This window comes from Drosophila subpulchrella, unplaced genomic scaffold (assembly GCF_014743375.2).
Source record: "Drosophila subpulchrella strain 33 F10 #4 breed RU33 unplaced genomic scaffold, RU_Dsub_v1.1 Primary Assembly Seq391, whole genome shotgun sequence".
Taxonomy (NCBI): Eukaryota; Metazoa; Arthropoda; class Insecta; order Diptera; family Drosophilidae; genus Drosophila; species Drosophila subpulchrella.
Window position 1 is genome coordinate 172,193 of NW_023665613.1, and position 15,308 is coordinate 187,500.

Consider the following 15,308-nt stretch of genomic DNA (forward strand, 5'->3'; position numbering starts at 1 on the left):
CATATAATGAAAATATACTTGTATTCTCTTATTATAAGAGAGAATACCGTATAGTTGGTTGGCAAAGACAATTGAAAATACCCGAATTGCAGATGATGGGTTCAAAAACTACTATAGGGTGGTGTAGCAAATAATATGAAGATGATATATCCATATAATGGATATACACTAGTATTCTCTTATTATAATAGAGAATACCATATAAATGGTTGGCAAAGACAATTGAAAATACCCGAATTGAAGTTGACGGGTTCAAAAACTATTATAGGGTGATGTAGCAAATAAAATAATGAAGATATATCCATATAATGGAATTATATGTGTATTCTCTTATTATATGAGAGAGTACCAAACGGTTGATTGGCAAAGACAATTGAAAATACCCGAATTAAAGATATTGGGTCCAAAAACTACTATAGGATGGTCAATGGGCCGGCCATCTACTATTGACGTGACAAAATACTGTCTGTCGGTAGAGAAGATATTAATCCGTCAAATTTGTTTCTTTATTCATTTATGAATATGAGACTTGGCTCCACGGTTAATATTTTAAGCCCAAAGATAATAATGTTGAAACAAAGGCCAAGGTTTCTATTATACATAGAATAACAAATTGTTTCCGAACTTTATCGTTAATCCAAATAAATAATTACAATTGAGGCAGGCTAATAATGATATATATTTTGTATTGATAATCTTGATATATATGTATATTGGTCTGCCATTATCACATACTGAGTTATGTGATAATTCCCTGCGGGGATAAATTAAAAGAGGTGTCCCTATATTAAAAGAAAATAATATATATATATATTATTTTTTCTAACGTACATATCATATATGCGCTCGGTTTTATATTATATATTACCAAAGAGTCTTATATGAATATATACAGATAAATTTTAAATTTATCATCAAAATACAAATGATTTAATTCAATATTTTATATTGGTTAAACAAAAATTGTACATGTGTGGATACAATAATGACGTATGTCGAACAAAAAAGATATTTTAGAATGAAATATGCAAATATAAAGAAAATTATTACGTATTACGAAAAAAAATATTGTGTTTTTAACATCAATAATTAAAAAACTTGTTATTATTAGTGGCGGAACAAGTATATATTGTGAAAACAACAAACGTATACGAATGCTATATAAAAATGGCCGTATTCGATAGAAAACAATCTATAAAATTTATATTGCTAATTTCTATTCAAAAATATGAATGAAATATGAATAAAAACATTATTCTGGTTGATCCTGCCAGTAGTTATATGCTTGTCTCAAAGATTAAGCCATGCATGTCTAAGTACACACGAATTAAAAGTGAAACCGCAAAAGGCTCATTATATCAGTTATGGTTCCTTAGATCGTTAACAGTTACTTGGATAACTGTGGTAATTCTAGAGCTAATACATGCAATTAAAACATGAACCTTATGGGACATGTGCTTTTATTAGGCTAAAACCAAGCGATCGCAAGATCGTTATATTGGTTGAACTCTAGATAACATGCAGATCGTATGGTCTTGTACCGACGACAGATCTTTCAAATGTCTGCCCTATCAACTTTTGATGGTAGTATCTAGGACTACCATGGTTGCAACGGGTAACGGGGAATCAGGGTTCGATTCCGGAGAGGGAGCCTGAGAAACGGCTACCACATCTAAGGAAGGCAGCAGGCGCGTAAATTACCCACTCCCAGCTCGGGGAGGTAGTGACGAAAAATAACAATACAGGACTCATATCCGAGGCCCTGTAATTGGAATGAGTACACTTTAAATCCTTTAACAAGGACCAATTGGAGGGCAAGTCTGGTGCCAGCAGCCGCGGTAATTCCAGCTCCAATAGCGTATATTAAAGTTGTTGCGGTTAAAACGTTCGTAGTTGAACTTGTGCTTCATACGGGTAGTACAACTTACAATTGTGGTTAGTACTATACCTTTATGTATGTAAGCGTATTACCGGTGGAGTTCTTACATGTGCTTAGATACTTGTATTTTTTCATATGTTCCTCCTATTTAAAAACCTGCATTAGTGCTCTTAAACGAGTGTTATTGTGGGCCGGTACAATTACTTTGAACAAATTAGAGTGCTTAAAGCAGGCTTCAAATGCCTGAATATTCTGTGCATGGGATAATGAAATAAGACCTCTGTTCTGCTTTCATTGGTTTTCAGATCAAGAGGTAATGATTAATAGAAGCAGTTTGGGGGCATTAGTATTACGACGCGAGAGGTGAAATTCTTGGACCGTCGTAAGACTAACTTAAGCGAAAGCATTTGCCAAAGATGTTTTCATTAATCAAGAACGAAAGTTAGAGGTTCGAAGGCGATCAGATACCGCCCTAGTTCTAACCATAAACGATGCCAGCTAGCAATTGGGTGTAGCTACTTTTATGGCTCTCTCAGTCGCTTCCCGGGAAACCAAAGCTTTTGGGCTCCGGGGGAAGTATGGTTGCAAAGCTGAAACTTAAAGGAATTGACGGAAGGGCACCACCAGGAGTGGAGCCTGCGGCTTAATTTGACTCAACACGGGAAAACTTACCAGGTCCGAACATAAGTGTGTAAGACAGATTGATAGCTCTTTCTCGAATCTATGGGTGGTGGTGCATGGCCGTTCTTAGTTCGTGGAGTGATTTGTCTGGTTAATTCCGATAACGAACGAGACTCAAATATATTAAATAGATATCTTCAGGATTATGGTGTTGAAGCTTATATAGCCTTCATTCATGGTGGCAGTAAAATGTTTATTGTGTTTGAATGTGTTTATATAAGTGGAGCCGTACCTGTTGGTTTGTCCCATTATAAGGACACTAGCTTCTTAAATGGACAAATTGCGTCTAGCAATAATGAGATTGAGCAATAACAGGTCTGTGATGCCCTTAGATGTCCTGGGCTGCACGCGCGCTACAATGAAAGTATCAACGTGTATTTCCTAGACCGAGAGGTCCGGGTAAACCGCTGAACCACTTTCATGCTTGGGATTGTGAACTGAAACTGTTCACATGAACTTGGAATTCCCAGTAAGTGTGAGTCATTAACTCGCATTGATTACGTCCCTGCCCTTTGTACACACCGCCCGTCGCTACTACCGATTGAATTATTTAGTGAGGTCTCCGGACGTGATCACTGTGACGCCTTGTGTGTTACGGTTGTTTCGCAAAAGTTGACCGAACTTGATTATTTAGAGGAAGTAAAAGTCGTAACAAGGTTTCCGTAGGTGAACCTGCGGAAGGATCATTATTGTTTAATATCCTTACCGTTAATAAAAAAATTTGTTTTTATTATAATAATATAATATATTATAGTAATACAAATAAAATATAAATTGCCAAAAATATGATCTTTTATAGATCAAATATAAAATTTCGAACAAGCAAATCGAAATAATAATTGTAATAATAAATATATTATTGCATTAAATAAGAGATAAATAAATAAGCAAAAGCAAACAAATAACAAATTCGAACAAGCAAATCGAAATTATTAAATTTATTTAATATTATTATTATATTGTATATTAAATGCAATTAATTAATAAAACACTGTGTGTATATGGACCATAATATACACGCGTTGCGATATGTATTGTTCATCTCAGTTATGCGCATACATTGGATAATGCAACAACCTAAAATGTACAATGTTGTACCTGATTATTACAGGTTAATGTTTTATATAAATTTCAATATATATCGCTAAAAAAAAGTATTAATACCGTAAATGCCATTTAAAAAATACTTGATATATTATTGGTTATATGAAACTAAGACATTTCGCAGCATTCGTTTTAGGTATAAAAATCAATTTATTGAAGGAATTGATATATGCCAGTAAAATGGTGTATTTTTAATTTCTTTCAATAAAAACATATATGACAAAATTACCAAACCAATATATAAAACTCTAAGCGGTGGATCACTCGGCTCATGGGTCGATGAAGAACGCAGCAAACTGTGCGTCATCGTGTGAACTGCAGGACACATGAACATCGACATTTTGAACGCATATCGCAGTCCATGCTGTTATGTACTTTAATTAATTTTATAGTGCTGCTTGGACTACATATGGTTGAGGGTTGTAAGACTATGCTAATTAAGTTGTTTATATAAATTTTATAATGAAATTTTATAAGCATATGGTATATTATTGGATAATAATAATTTAATTATTATATTATTCATAATATTAACAAATATATGAAAAACATTATCTCACATTAGTAAATAATTTGAATGTGAAAAACGAAGAGAAATATTTTCTTTTTCAATCAAATAATACTGAGAAATGTCTAGCATAAAAAATTTATCTAGAATTGTCTCTTATTAAAGATTAGTAAATAGAAAGCCGTTGACAATATTATTATTCTTCGTTGATTCGTTAGACCAAACAAATGCCATACAAATATATAAAATATATAACGAATTTAATAAAATGTTTTATCATTATATATAAAGAATTAATTGCAAAAAAAGTTATACACAACCTCAACTCATATGGGACTACCCCCTGAATTTAAGCATATTAATTAGGGGAGGAAAAGAAACTAACCAGGATTTTCTTAGTAGCGGCGAGCGAAAAGAAATCAGTTCAGCACTAAGTCACTTTGTCTATATGGCAAATGTGAGATGCAGTGTATGGAGCGTCAATATTCTAGTATGAGAAATTAACGATTTAAGTCCTTCTTAAATGAGGCCATTTACCCATAGAGGGTGCCAGGCCCGTATAACGTTAATGATTACTAGATGATGTTTCCAAAGAGTCGTGTTGCTTGATAGTGCAGCACTAAGTGGGTGGTAAACTCCATCTAAAACTAAATATAACCATGAGACCGATAGTAAACAAGTACCGTGAGGGAAAGTTGAAAAGAACTCTGAATAGAGAGTTAAACAGTACGTGAAACTGCTTAGAGGTTAAGCCCGATGAACCTGAATATCCGTTATGGAAAATTCATCATTAAAATTGTAATATTTAAACAATATTATGATAATAGTGTGCATTTTTTCCATATAAGGACATTGTAATCTATTAGCATACAAAATTTATCATAAAAATATAACTTATAGTTTATTCAAATTAATTTGCTTGCATTTTAACACAGAATAAATGTTATTAATTTGATAAAGTGCTGATAGATTTATATGAATACAGTGCAGTTAATTTTTCGGAATTATATAATGGCATAATTATCATTGATTTTTGTGTTTATTATATGCACTTGTATGATTAACAATGCGAAAGATTCAGGATACCTTCGGGACCCGTCTTGAAACACGGACCAAGGAGTCTAACATATGTGCAAGTTATTGGGATATAAACCTAATAGCGTAATTAACTTGACTAATAATGGGGATTAGTTTTTTAACTATTTATAGCTAATTAACACAATCCCGGGGCGTTCTATATAGTTATGTATAATGATATTTATATTATTTATGCCTCTAACTGGAACGTACCTTGAGCATATATGCTGTGACCCGAAAGATGGTGAACTATACTTGATCAGGTTGAAGTCAGGGGAAACCCTGATGGAAGACCGAAACAGTTCTGACGTGCAAATCGATTGTCAGAATTGAGTATAGGGGCGAAAGACCAATCGAACCATCTAGTAGCTGGTTCCTTCCGAAGTTTCCCTCAGGATAGCTGGTGCATTTTAATGTATATAAAATAATCTTATCTGGTAAAGCGAATGATTAGAGGCCTTAGGGTCGAAACGATCTTAACCTATTCTCAAACTTTAAATGGGTAAGAACCTTAACTTTCTTGATATGAAGTTCAAGGTTATGATATAATGTGCCCAGTGGGCCACTTTTGGTAAGCAGAACTGGCGCTGTGGGATGAACCAAACGTAATGTTACGGTGCCAAATTAACAACTCATGCAGATACCATGAAAGGCGTTGGTTGCTTAAAACAGCAGGACGGTGATCATGGAAGTCGAAATCCGCTAAGGAGTGTGTAACAACTCACCTGCCGAAGCAACTAGCCCTTAAAATGGATGGCGCTTAAGTTGTATACCTATACATTACCGCTAAAGTAGATGATTTATATTACTTGTGGATATAAATTTTGAAACTTTAGTGAGTAGGAAGGTACAATGGTATGCGTAGAAGTGTTTGGCGTAAGCCTGCATGGAGCTGCCATTGGTACAGATCTTGGTGGTAGTAGCAAATAATCGAATGAGACCTTGGAGGACTGAAGTGGAGAAGGGTTTCGTGTGAACAGTGGTTGATCACGAGTTTAGTCGGTCCTAAGTTCAAGGCGAAAGCCGAAAATTTTCAAGTAAAACACAAATGCCATACAAATATAATTATATTATATAAATCAAGCTAATTAATATACTTGAATAATTTTGAACGAAAGGGAATACGGTTCCAATTCCGTAACCTGTTGAGTATCCGTTTGTTATTAAATATGGGCCTCGTGCTCATCCTGGCAACAGGAACGACCATAAAGAAGCCGTCGAGAGATATCGGAAGAGTTTTTCTTTTCTGTTTTATAGCCGTACTACCATGGAAGTCTTTCGCAGAGAGATATGGTAGATGGGCTAGAAGAGCATGACATATACTGGTTGTGTCGATATTTTCTCCTCGGACCTTGAAAATTTATGGTGGGGACACGCAAACTTCTCAACAGGCCGTACCAATATCCGCAGCTGGTCTCCAAGGTGAAGAGTCTCTAGTCGATAGAATAATGTAGGTAAGGGAAGTCGGCAAATTAGATCCGTAACTTCGGGATAAGGATTGGCTCTGAAGATGAGATAGTCGGGCTTGATTGGGAAACAATAACATGGTTTATGTGCTCGTTCTGGGTAAAATAGAGTGTCTGGCATTTATGTTGGTCACTTGTTCCCCGGATAGTTTAGTTACGTAGCCAATTGTGGAACTTTCTTGCTAAAATTTTTAAGAATACTAATTGGGTTTAAACCAATTAGTTCTTATTAATTATAACGATTATCAATTAACAATCAATTCAGAACTGGCACGGCCTTGGGGAATCCGACTGTCTAATTAAAACAAAGCATTGTGATGGCCCTAGCGGGTGTTGACACAATGTGATTTCTGCCCAGTGCTCTGAATGTCAAAGTGAAGAAATTCAAGTGAAGCGCGGGTCAACGGCGGGAGTAACTATGACTCTCTTAAGGTAGCCAAATGCCTCGTCATCTAATTAGTGACGCGCATGAATGGATTAACGAGATTCCTACTGTCCCTATCTACTATCTAGCGAAACCACAGCCAAGGGAACGGGCTTGGAATAATTAGCGGGGAAAGAAGACCCTTTTGAGCTTGACTCTAATCTGGCAGTGTAAGGAGACATAAGAGGTGTAGAATAAGTGGGAGATATTAGACTTCGGTTTGGTATCGCCAATGAAAATACCACTACTCTTATTGTTTCCTTACTTACTTGATTAAATGGAACGTGTATCATTTCCTAGCCATTATACGGATATATTTATTATATCTTATGGTATTGGGTTTTGATGCAAGCTTCTTGATCAAAGTATCACGAGTTTGTTATATAATCGCAAACAAAATTCTTTAATAAAACGGTGCATTTATGTATTTTTGATTTGAAAAATTTGGTATAACTCCAATTACTCAGGTATGATCCAATTCAAGGACATTGCCAGGTAGGGAGTTTGACTGGGGCGGTACATCTCTCAAATAATAACGGAGGTGTCCCAAGGCCAGCTCAGTGCGGACAGAAACCACACATAGAGCAAAAGGGCAAATGCTGACTTGATCTCGGTGTTTCAGTACACACAGGGACAGCAAAAAGCTCGGCCTATCGATCCTTTTGGTTTAAAGAGTTTTTAACAAGAGGTGTCAGAAAAGTTACCATAGGGATAACTGGCTTGTGGCGGCCAAGCGTTCATAGCGACGTCGCTTTTTGATCCTTCGATGTCGGCTCTTCCTATCATTGTGAAGCAAAATTCACCAAGCGTTGGATTGTTCACCCATGCAAGGGAACGTGAGCTGGGTTTAGACCGTCGTGAGACAGGTTAGTTTTACCCTACTAATGACAAAACGTTGTTGCGACAGCATTCCTGCGTAGTACGAGAGGAACCGCAGTACGGACCAATGGCACAATACTTGTTCGAGCGAACAGTGGTATGACGCTACGTCCGTTGGATTATGCCTGAAACGCCTCTAAGGTCGTATCCGTGCTGGACTGCAATGATAAATAAGGGGCAATTTGCATTGTATGGCTTCTAAACCATTTAAAGTTTATAATTTACTTTATAAACGACAATGGATGTGATGCCAATGTAATTTGTAACATAGTAAATTGGGAGGATCTTTGATCACCTGATGCCGCGCTAGTTACATATAAAAGCATTATTTAATACAATGACAAAGCCTAGAATCAATTGTAAACGACTTTTGTAACAGGCAAGGTGTTGTAAGTGGTTGAGCAGCTGCCATACTGCGATCCACTGAAGCTTATCCTTGCTTGATGATTCGATAATAAAGATGTTGCAAGCGGGCATATCATTATGCTTGCTTGCAGCATCGCACGCCACTTTGTTTGTGGTGTGTAAGGTAGGGAAGAAGAAATATAAAAGACCTAAATTGGAAACATCAATATATAAGTAAATATTGAACAAACAAAATGTATCGTCATCTTATTAGTGACGCGATGATAAAGTGGCAAACATATTCCATGTATAAATATTCCTATGGTATTAAAATTCAAGTAAAGAGGACATATATAAAAGTTTGTATATATGGTTCATTCAATGGTAGCAGCGGTTGGTTGGTTGGTGTCTGCTCCTCTTATTGTTCAAACTTATGTTATGGTAGCAAGTCTATATCGTCATATTATTAGTGACGCGAAAAAGTAGTGGCAAAACATATTCCATGTATAAATAAATATTCCTATGGTATTGAAATTCAAGTAAAGAGGCCATTCAAGTAAAGAGGACTTATATAAATATAAGTATATATAATGGTAGCAGCGCGGTTGGTTGGTTGGTGTGTCTGCTCCTCTTATTGTTCAAAAACTTATGTTATGGTAGCAAGACTGTATCGTCATATTATTAGTGACGCGAAAAAGTAGTGGCAAAAACATATTCCTGTATAAATATTCCTATGGTATTGAAATTCAACTAAAGAGGACATATAAAAATTACTATCAATGGTAGCAGTGGTTGGTTGGTTGGTGGTTGGTTGGCGGCTGCTCCTATTATTGTTCAAGACTTATGTTATGGTAGCAAGTCTGTATCGTCATATTAATTATTAGTGACGCGAAAAAGTAGTGGAAATCATATTCCATGTATAGAATAGATTCCTATGGTAATGAAATTTTCAAGTAAAGAGAGGACCATTCAAGTAAGAGGACATATAAAAAGTAAGTATATGTTCCTCCAATGGTAGCAGTGGTTGGTTGGTTGGCGGCTGATCCTCTTATTGTTCAAAACTTATTTTATCAATATGAGTTTGGCAATACAATAAAGAAGACCAATCTAATCCATATAAAACTAAATGTATTATATGGATATGCTTAGGAAACCCATATATTCATAAAAAAAAATTATGTATAGAAAATTATACATATATCTTTTATATAAATGAATCGTATGGATATCGCCTTATGGTAGGTATAATAACTTTTTAAGGCATAATAATGTATAATATAGAAAATATACATTGAAATATAAATGCATTTTTATAGATATGGCGGCATATAAGTGCCATATACACAAGAATAAATAATAGAATTTACCAATATATAATTAAAATGAGATATATAAACCTAGTGAGGGGCTGCACTAGTATATGAATCGTATGGATATGGCTTATAGGTATAATACCTATAAGGCATAATAATGTATAATATAATAAATATAAATTAAGATATGAATGAATTATATAAATATGGCATAGAAATGCCATATACATACATAAGAATAAATGGTAGAATTTACCCATATATCACTGAAACACGATATATAAACCTAATGATAGCTGGCACTAGTACTGTAAACATGCACGCAATAGTGCGTGGGGTAAAAAACTACTATAGGGAGGTGGTCGTTGGCGGGCCCCTCCTCGTATTGGTCAAAACTTATGTTATGCATATGAATTTGTCAATACTATATAGAACGCCAAGCATATCCATATAAACTATGGATATGCATAGAAATCCATACAAAAGTAAAAAAAAATTATGTATAGAAAAATATACATATATTTATATAAGTGAATCGTATGGATATGGCTTATAGGTATAATACCTATAAGGCATAATAATGTATAACAAGTAAATATACATTGAAATGTGAATGCATTGTATGGATATGGCATATAAATGCCATATATATAGAAATAAATTGTATATCAATGATATAACAATTATAAACCTAGTGAGGGGCGGCACTAGTGAATGAATCGTATGGATATGGCTTATAGGTATAATACCTATAAGGCATAATAATGTATAATATAATAAATATACATTAAGATATGAATGGATTGTATAAATATGGCATAGAAATGCCATATACATAAGAATAAATGGTAGAATTTACCCATATATCACTGAAACACGATATATAAACCTAGTGATAGCTGGCACTAGTACTGTAAACAGGCACGCAATAGTGCGTGGGGTAAAAAAACTACTATAGGGAGGTGGTCGTTGGCGGGCCCCTCCTCGTATTGGTCAAAACTTATGTTATGCATATGAATTTGTCAATACTATATAGAACGCCAAGCATATCCATATAAACTATGGATATGCATAGAAATCCATACAAAAGTAAAAAAAAATTATGTATAGAAAAATATACATATATTTATATAAGTGAATCGTATGGATATGGCTTATAGGTATAATACCTATAAGGCATAATAATGTATAACAAGTAAATATACATTGAAATGTGAATGCATTGTATGGATATGGCATATAAATGCCATATATATAGAAATAAATTGTATATCAATGATATAACAATTATAAACCTAGTGAGGGGCGGCACTAGTGAATGAAATCGTATGGATATGGCTTATAGGTATAATACCTATAAGGCATAATAATGTATAATATAATAAATATACATTAAGATATGAATGGATTGTATAAATATGGCATAGAAATGCCATATACATAAGAATAAATGGTAGAATTTACCCATATATCACTGAAACACGATATATAAACCTAGTGATAGCTGGCACTAGTACTGTAAACAGGCACGCAATAGTGCGTGGGGTAAAAAACTACTATAGGGAGGTGGTCGTTGGCGGGCCCCTCCTCGTATTGGTCAAAACTTATGTTATGCATATGAATTTGTCAATACTATATAGAACGCCAAGCATATCCCATATAAACTATGGATATGCATAGAAAACCATACAAAAGTAAAAAAAAAATTATGTATAGAAAAATATACATATATTTATATAAGTGAATCGTATGGATATGGCTTATAGGTATAATACCTATAAGGCATAATAATGTATAACAAGTAAATATACATTGAAATGTGAATGCATTGTATGGATATGGCATATAAATGCCATATATATAGAAATAAATTGTATATCAATGATATAACAATTATAAACCTAGTGAGGGGCGGCACTAGTGAATGAATCGTATGGATATGGCTTATAGGTATAATACCTATAAGGCATAATAATGTATAATATAATAAATATACATTAAGATATGAATGGATTGTATAAATATGGCATAGAAAATGCCATATACATAAGAATAAATGGTAGAATTTACCCATATATCACTGAAACACGATATATAAACCTAGTGATAGCTGGCACTAGTACTGTAAACAGGCACGCAATAGTGCGTGGGGTAAAAAACTACTATAGGGAGGTGGTCGTTGGCGGGCCCCTCCTCGTATTGGTCAAAACTTATGTTATGCATATGAATTTGTCAATACTATATAGAACGCCAAGCATATCCATATAAACTATGGATATGCATAGAAAACCATACAAAAGTAAAAAAAAATTATGTATAGAAAAATATACATATATTTATATAAGTGAATCGTATGGATATGGCTTATAGGTATAATACCTATAAGGCATAATAATGTATAACAAGTAAATATACATTGAAATGTGAATGCATTGTATGGATATGGCATATAAATGCCATATATATAGAAATAAATTGTATATCAATGATATAACAATTATAAACCTAGTGAGGGGCGGCACTAGTGAATGAATCGTATGGATATGGCTTATAGGTATAATACCTATAAGGCATAATAATGTATAATATAATAAATATACATTAAGATATGAATGGATTGTATAAATATGGCATAGAAATGCCATATACATAAGAATAAATGGTAGAATTTACCCATATATCACTGAAACACGATATATAAACCTAGTGATAGCTGGCACTAGTACTGTAAACAGGCACGCAATAGTGCGTGGGGTAAAAAACTACTATAGGGAGGTGGTCGTTGGCGGGCCCCTCCTCGTATTGGTCAAAACTTATGTTATGCATATGAATTTGTCAATACTATATAGAACGCCAAGCATATCCATATAAACTATGGATATGCATAGAAATCCATACAAAAGTAAAAAAAAATTATGTATAGAAAAAATATACATATATTTATATAAGTGAATCGTATGGATATGGCTTATAGGTATAATACCTATAAGGCATAATAATGTATAACAAGTAAATATACATTGAAATGTGAATGCATTGTATGGATATGGCATATAAATGCCATATATATAGAAATAAATTGTATATCAATGATATAACAATTATAAACCTAGTGAGGGGCGGCACTAGTGAATGAATCGTATGGATATGGCTTATAGGTATAATACCTATAAGGCATAATAATGTATAATATAATAAATATACATTAAGATATGAATGGATTGTATAAATATGGCATAGAAATGCCATATACATAAGAATAAATGGTAGAATTTACCCATATATCACTGAAACACGATATATAAACCTAGTGATAGCTGGCACTAGTTACTGTAAACAGGCACGCAATAGTGCGTGGGGTAAAAAACTACTATAGGGAGGTGGTCGTTGGCGGGCCCCTCCTCGTATTGGTCAAAACTTATGTTATGCATATGAATTTGTCAATTACTATATAGAACGCCAAGCATATCCATATAAAACTATGGATATGCATAGAAAACCATACAAAAGTAAAAAAAAATTATGTATAGAAAAATATACATATATTTATATAAGTGAATCGTATGGATATGGCTTATAGGTATAATACCTATAAGGCATAATAATGTATAACAAGTAAATATACATTGAAATGTGAATGCATTGTATGGATATGGCATATAAATGCCATATATATAGAAATAAATTGTATATCAATGATATAAACAATTATAAACCTAGTGAGGGGCGGCACTAGTGAATGAATCGTATGGATATGGCTTATAGGTATAATACCTATAAGGCATAATAATGTATAATATAATAAATATACATTAAGATATGAATGGATTGTATAAATATGGCATAGAAATGCCATATACATAAGAATAAATGGTAGAATTTACCCATATATCACTGAAACCTGATATATAAACCTAGTGATAGCTGGCACTAGTACTGTAAACAGGCACGCAGTAGTGCGTGGGGTAAAAAACTACTATAGGGAGGTGGTCGTTGGCGGGCCCCTCCTCGTATTGGTCAAAACTTATGTTATGCGTAAACATATGATTTTGTCAATACTATAAAGAAAACTTGTTTTGTACATACAAAACTAAATGAATTATATGGATATTGAAAAATAAATGGCATTATATCCATATAATGAAAATATACTTGTATTCTCTTATTATAAGAGAGAATACCGTATAGTTGGTTGGCAAAGACAATTGAAAATACCCGAATTGCAGATGATGGGTTCAAAAACTACTATAGGGTGGTGTAGCAAATAATATGAAGATGATATATCCATATAATGGATATACACTAGTATTCTCTTATTATAATAGAGAATACCATATAAATGGTTGGCAAAGACAATTGAAAATACCCGAATTGAAGTTGACGGGTTCAAAAACTATTATAGGGTGATGTAGCAAATAAAATAATGAAGATATATCCATATAATGGAATTATATGTGTATTCTCTTATTATATGAGAGAGTACCAAACGGTTGATTGGCAAAGACAATTGAAAATACCCGAATTAAAGATATTGGGTCCAAAAACTACTATAGGATGGTCAATGGGCCGGCCATCTACTATTGACGTGACAAAATACTGTCTGTCGGTAGAGAAGATATTAATCCGTCAAATTTGTTTCTTTATTCATTTATGAATATGAGACTTGGCTCCACGGTTAATATTTTAAGCCCAAAGATAATAATGTTGAAACAAAGGCCAAGGTTTCTATTATACATAGAATAACAAATTGTTTCCGAACTTTATCGTTAATCCAAATAAATAATTACAATTGAGGCAGGCTAATAATGATATATATTTTGTATTGATAATCTTGATATATATGTATATTGGTCTGCCATTATCACATACTGAGTTATGTGATAATTCCCTGCGGGGATAAATTAAAAGAGGTGTCCCTATATTAAAAGAAAATAATATATATATATATTATTTTTTCTAACGTACATATCATATATGCGCTCGGTTTTATATTATATATTACCAAAGAGTCTTATATGAATATATACAGATAAATTTTAAATTTATCATCAAAATACAAATGATTTAATTCAATATTTTATATTGGTTAAACAAAAATTGTACATGTGTGGATACAATAATGACGTATGTCGAACAAAAAAGATATTTTAGAATGAAATATGCAAATATAAAGAAAATTATTACGTATTACGAAAAAAAATATTGTGTTTTTAACATCAATAATTAAAAAACTTGTTATTATTAGTGGCGGAACAAGTATATATTGTGAAAACAACAAACGTATACGAATGCTATATAAAAATGGCCGTATTCGATAGAAAACAATCTATAAAATTTATATTGCTAATTTCTATTCAAAAATATGAATGAAATATGAATAAAAACATTATTCTGGTTGATCCTGCCAGTAGTTATATGCTTGTCTCAAAGATTAAGCCATGCATGTCTAAGTACACACGAATTAAAAGTGAAACCGCAAAAGGCTCATTATATCAGTTATGGTTCCTTAGATCGTTAACAGTTACTTGGATAACTGTGGTAATTCTAGAGCTAATACATGCAATTAAAACATGAACCTTATGGGACATGTGCTTTTATTAGGCTAAAACCAAGCGATCGCAAGATCGTTATA

At 33.4% G+C, this 15,308-nt stretch overlaps 4 non-coding genes across 4 annotated transcripts in view; all 4 read left to right on the top strand.

The window, feature by feature from the left end:
- The first annotated feature begins 1,254 nt into the window (after window positions 1-1,254).
- On the top strand, window positions 1,255-3,249 carry LOC119562107. The gene has a single exon (XR_005221680.1). It is a non-coding gene; the product is annotated as a small subunit ribosomal RNA (ribosomal RNA).
- A 659-nt stretch (window positions 3,250-3,908) lies between these two features.
- On the top strand, window positions 3,909-4,087 carry LOC119562069. Its single transcript, XR_005221645.1, has one exon. It is a non-coding gene; the product is annotated as a 5.8S ribosomal RNA (ribosomal RNA).
- Window positions 4,088-4,488: 401 nt separating this feature from the next.
- On the top strand, window positions 4,489-8,470 carry LOC119562054. Its single transcript, XR_005221643.1, has one exon. It is a non-coding gene; the product is annotated as a large subunit ribosomal RNA (ribosomal RNA).
- Window positions 8,471-15,064: 6,594 nt separating this feature from the next.
- LOC119562108 overlaps window positions 15,065-15,308 on the top strand; it is a 1,995-nt gene continuing 1,751 nt past the window's right edge. Inside the window, exon 1 of the ribosomal RNA XR_005221681.1 lies at window positions 15,065-15,308. This exon is cut by the window's right edge and continues 1,751 nt beyond it. This is a non-coding gene — a ribosomal RNA (small subunit ribosomal RNA).